Source organism: Pteronotus mesoamericanus, unplaced genomic scaffold (assembly GCF_021234165.1).
Source record: "Pteronotus mesoamericanus isolate MK-2021 breed Mesoamerican mustached bat unplaced genomic scaffold, CSHL_Meso_final contig_59, whole genome shotgun sequence".
Lineage (NCBI taxonomy): Eukaryota > Metazoa > Chordata > Mammalia > Chiroptera > Mormoopidae > Pteronotus > Pteronotus mesoamericanus.
In genome coordinates, this window is record NW_026555206.1 from 3337360 (window position 1) to 3343495 (window position 6136).

A 6136-nucleotide genomic window follows, 5' to 3' on the forward strand; every position below is an offset into this window, starting at 1 on the left:
AAAATTATTCTCAGACATATAAAGATGTAGAAAATTTCACAACCATAAATCTTAAGTAAATATTGAGAAATTATCTACCAAAATTAAAAAGAAAATAATTTAAGTAATAGAAAAGATATGAGAGGATATAACAAGATTAGTAACAGGCAAACATATTATTAATTATAAATAAATGATAAAATCTAACAAAAGAAATCTCAAATACTGTCAGCCTTCATGAACACCAGGTATACAGAAAAAATAAGTAAAAGCATACTAAAGTTCTTACATACTTGGAAGGACAATATAAATAATAATTAAAACACCATATTTAGAAAAATTATATTAAAATATAAGCATAACATAATATAAATGAAATGTATAATTTTCAAACCATTGCAGTGAAAAAAGACCAAGAAATTGATTAATCTAAACATAGGAAACAAAAATATGAAAAAGACCAGATATATAGATGGCAGCCAAGTAGGCGGAAGCAAAGTCCACTCACTTGTGCCCCTAGAATGAATTTTCAGCTAATCATCTGACAAGTGACCTGAACAATCAACAGAATCTCAGCTGACATGAATTTTTGAAACAAAGGAGAACAGAGGATGCTTTGCACCATCTGATAAGAGATTTTATAAGTTAAGGGGAAAATACCCTGTGTAAAGCACCTGCAGATGAAGAGGGATCAGTCAGAAAATGTACCTTAGAGGCTCCCTCCTGTTCTGCAGTGGGGAACTTGGTCCCACAAAGGGAAACCACCAATCCTAATCGGGAGAGACTTAGAAGGATATACAAAGTCAGGGAGACTAAAGCCACACACACAGTGAGCAGCGGGTCCATAGCTGCGGGGCCATCCAGGAAGAGTTCCAGAGAGAAACTCTGTCTTAAACTGTCAGAGGAACTGGCCGGCTGTGGTCAGCCCTGACTGAGAGAGACTTTGTGCTTTTCAGGAGGTGCACTGCAGGGAGAACAGGCCCAGGGCTTGGTGCTGCAGTGAGAGGGCCACATAGAGACTCTTTTAAAACAAGAGCTCAGGCAAGACTTAATATAAGCAGGGACCCTGTACTCTGTGCAAAACAGTTCTGCAGATAAAGAAACCAGAGTGGAAGCTCATTTTTTCCTCAATGAGTCCTGTCACACAGGAAGAACAGAAAGTGTTACATTTACGAGACTGTGGGGACTGACCCAGCACAGCTGGTGAGCAGGGTGATGTGCAGAGTGGAGAGTTTGGACCTGAGTCTCCAATGAGAGCAGCAGGCTGGATACTGGATGTCCAGGATCTGAACACCTGAGATTCATTGCAGCCAGGAAGGTCCCCTCACAGGCAGGCATGCCCAGCTCCCACCTGTGGGATTGTAGAGTGTGCAGATCAGTGAACTGAGGCTCAAGAACCCCTTGCTTGGTGAGCATTCACAAGGGAAAGAAGGAGAGGCTCTGAAACATCCCTTTCTGAACTTCTGTCATACACTACGAGCTACACTGGTTCCTCAGGCCCTGATCCACTGAAACCAGCAGAGCAGAGAGATGATACAGATTGGGTCTTCACAGGAAATGGAAAGCCGATTCAACAGAAACCATACAATATTGGAAATAATCTGGGACAGACCAAGATGTGCAGCAAGGGTGCAGGAAACCACACTATCTTCCCTGAAGAATGAACAGTGCTGCCAAGGGGTGACCCAAGTATTCCAAACTCTCCTGATCACACCAGAGGCCCCCTCTGGAGGCAGGTGAAGGTGGTACTGGCAGTGCTGTTGGACAATAAATGAACTACTCCTAGGCCTTGTGCTGATAGAAAGCCAGCAGGGCAAAATGGTGGGGACCAGCCAAGCCTGAAGGAGACAGCCACAGACTATATCACTTGTAGTCTTGAACAGGCTGTGTAGGACCAGACTAGGACACTATCTGACATTACCAGGGGTGGAGCCAGTAAAAGAAGGCAGTGGCAAACATTAGACTCTGTTGAGATGAATTCCACAACAGTCTTCATTATTTGTGTTATTTTTTTCTCCTGCATAGCTCTTTAATGTTTTTACTTCGAGTTTGTTCCTATTATATTTTTATTTTAGTTTATTTAAAATATCATATTTTACTCTTCCCTGCTCTTATTCCATTTTGCCTTCTCCCTTCCTTGTCTTATTTTGTTACTAAATTATATATTTTTTTCTCTTCTACATCTTGTTTCTATTCCACACTCTTACTATTTCTCCTCCTTCCAGTCTCTCAAAACCATTTTTCTTGTCATTAGTCATCTCACATTCTGTTTTCTGTTCCTATAATATCCTTTATTGTCTCTCCATGTTTATTAATATTTGCTCATTGATTGTTGATAAGATGATGGTTGTTGTATTTGTTCAATTTAATTCTTAGATGTTCACTATTTTTGTATTTCAAATGTTAAATTTTACTGTTTCCCTCTCCCACTCCATGTTGCCTTCCTCCAGCCCATTCATTTTTATTTCTTTTAAATTTTACTTTTTCATTATCTTAGTCTTGTTTTCATTCTTCATCATTTCTTCTCCCTCTATCCTCTCAAAATCATTCTTCTTTCCTTTTGACATCTCATCAGCTTCTTTTCTTTCTTTTTTCCTTCTTATTCCTTTCCACTTGTATTAATCTTTGCTCATTTGTCATTGATATTGCTATGGTGGATGCTTTTCAATTCTGTTCCTATTTTTTCACTATTTAATTTTTTTTAATCTCTTATTCCTTTTTGCCCTCTTTCCTTCACTTTTTATTTATGATGTAAATTTTCTTTTCTTCCTTTCTTTGTCTTGTTTCTATTCCTTATTGTTATCATTTCTCCTCCTCTATACTTTCAAAATTATTTTTCTTTCTGTTATTCATCTCAGATTCATTTTTCATTTCTTATAAAGTCTTAATCTCTTTCCACCTTTATTAATATTTGCTAATTTGTTGTTGATAGTGTAACTGGGGGGGGGTTATTTTTACGGTGTGAGTTATGATTCCTGGGTCATTTTGTTTCTGCTAGTAGCACCTGTATAACATCATACAAGATGTGGTAGGTAGTGTGACTCTCAGTCAGCCAGACAGAGTGAAGAATCCACCAATGAACAACCCAAAACAACCAAAATTCAATTACAATAAGAGAGCCCACATACATGGCATAAAGGGCATCCCAAGAACATCCAACTCAGCAGATCAAAGAGACTACACCACTGAGTCCCATGGGTCTTCTACCAAAGAAGGCCACTCCACAAAGACAGGGAGTCAAAGCAGATCAGTCTAATATGCAGGGGGAAAAAAAAAAAAACAAGAAAAATCACCCAAAATGGAAGACAAAGGAATAAACACCCAAACAAAAGGAAGAAAAGAATCCAGAGAAAGAGTGCTAAATGAAATTGAGGCAAGTAATCTATCTCAAATAGATTTCAAACTAATGGTTATAAGGAAGCTCAAGAAGCTCAGTGAGAACTACAAAGAATTCTACAGAAGTTGCAAGGAACTTACCGTGAACTACATCAGCATGAAAAAGAACATAGAAACCATGAATAAGAGCCAGGAAGAAATGAAGAATACAATATCTGAAATGAAGAATGCACTAACAGGAATTAAAATAAGGCTAGAGGATCAAATCAGCAAGTTGGAAGACAAGGTAGAAAACACCCAGACAGAACAACAAAATGAGAAAAGACTCAAAAACAATGAAGATAATTTAAGGGAGCTGCAGGACAACGTGAAACAATATTGTTCATATCATAAGGATACCAGAAGTAGAAGAAGAGAAACAAGGGATAGAAAACCTGTTTGAAAAAGTGAACACAGAAAACTTCCTTAATTTGATGAGGGAAAAAGTCACACAAGTCCAGGAAGCAGAGGGGGTCCCAATCAAGAAGAACCCAAAGAGGACCACTCTAAGACACATCATTAAATTGGCAAAATTTAAATACAAAGAGAAAATCTTAAAGAGAGCAAGTGAGAAATAGCCAGTAACATACAAGGGAGCTCCATTAAGATTATCACATGATTTCTCAACATAAATACTACAAGCTAGAAGGGAATGACAAGAAATATTTCAGGTAATGAAAAGCAAAAGCCTGCAACCAAGGCTATTCTATCCAGCAAGGCTCTCAATTAAAATGGAAGGCAAAATAAGGAGTTTCCCAGACAAAAGAAGGCTAAAAGAGTACATCTCCACCAATCAACATTGCAAGAGATGCCAAAGATACTGCTTGAAGAAGATGAAGAAAAAGAGAGAGAGAGAGAGAGGAACATAGGTACAAAGGGAAAAAATGTCAATGAATAAGTAACTATCAATAATGACCTTAAATATAAATGGATTAAATGCTCCAATCAAAAGACATAAAGTAGCTGAAAGGATAAGAAAACATGACCCACATATATACTGTCTACAAGAGACCCTCCTCAGAACAAAAGATCCACACAGGCTGAAAGTGAAAGAATGGAAAAAATATTCCAAGCAAACAGACCTGAAAAAAAAAAAAACCCTGGTGTAGTAATAATTATATCAGATAAAATAGACTTCAAAACAAAAGTCACAACAGGAGACAAACAAGGTCACTACATAATACTTAAGGGAGAAGTCCAACAAAGGAACATAGCCCTTGTAAACATACATGCACCCAATATAGGAGAAACAAAATACATAAGGAAAATCTTGGAGGACATTGGAAAGATATTGACAGGAACACAGTCATCGTAGGGAATTTTGACCTACCACTGTCAACAATGGATAGGTCTTCCAAACAAAGAATCAACGAGAATAGTGTGGCATTGAATGACACTCTATATCAAATGGGCGTGATTGATATATACAGAACCTTTCACCCAAGAAGCAAAGTACGCATTCTTTTCAAATGCACATATAACATTCCCAAGCATACACCACATGGTAGAACACCAAACAAGCCTCAAAAATTTCAAGAAAATTGAAATAATATCAAGAACCTTCTCAGATCACAGTGGTTTAAAACGAGAAACCATCCTCAAGGAAAAAAGTTCAAAATCATTCAAGTACATGGAGACTGAATATCATGTTATTAAATAATGAATGGGTTAACAATGAGATCAAGAAAGAAATCATAAAATATCTGGAAACAAATGAAAGTTAACAAACAACAACCAAAACTTATGGAACACAGAAAAGACAGTCCTAAAAGGGAAGTTCATAGCAATACAGTCCCACTAGAGAAGATAGAAAAATCTCAAATAAACAACCTAATCCCACATTTACAAGAAATATAGAAACAAACAAAGCCCAGAGTGAGTAGAAAAAAGGAAATAATCAAGATCAGAGCAGAATCAAATGACATAGAGACTAAAAGAACAAGTCAAAGAAGTGAATCCAGAAGCTCATTTTTTGAAGAGATAAACAAGATTGACAAACCTTTAATCAGATTCATCAAGAAAAAAAGAGAGAGGACCCAACAACTAAAATCAGAAACAAAAGAGAAGTTACAACTGATACCACAAAAATTCAAAGGATTGTAAGAAAATACTATGAACAACTACATGCCAAGAAACTGGACAACCTGGGTGAAATGGACAAATTTCTAGAAACATACAATCTTCTAAAACTGAATCAGGAAGAAGCAGAAAGCCTGAATAGATCAATAATAACTACTGAAATTAAAACAGTAATCAAAAAACTCCTGGCACACAAGAAGCCCTGGACTGGATGGCTTCACAAGCAAATTTTACCAAACATTTAAAGAAGAACTAACTCTTATCCTTCTGATACTATTCCAAAAAAATTCAAGAAGAGGGAAGACTCCCAAACTTTTTATGAGTCCAGTATTTCCAAATTATAAAACCAGGCAAAGACACGACATAGAAAGAAAATATAGGCCAATATCTCTGATGAATACTGATGCTAAAATCTTCAATAGAACATTAGCAACCCAGTTCCAGAAATATATTAAAAAGATTATACTCCATTATAAAGTGGGACTCATCCCAGGGATGCAAGAATGGTACAATATTCACAAATCAATAAATGTAATATACCACATAAACAAAATGAAGGACAAATATCACATAATCATATCAACAGAAGCTGAAAAGCATTGATAAAATCCAGTATTCATTTATGATAAAAACACTCAGCAAAGTGGAAAGGGACCATACATCAACATAATAAAGACCATATAGGAGAAATCTGTCATCAACA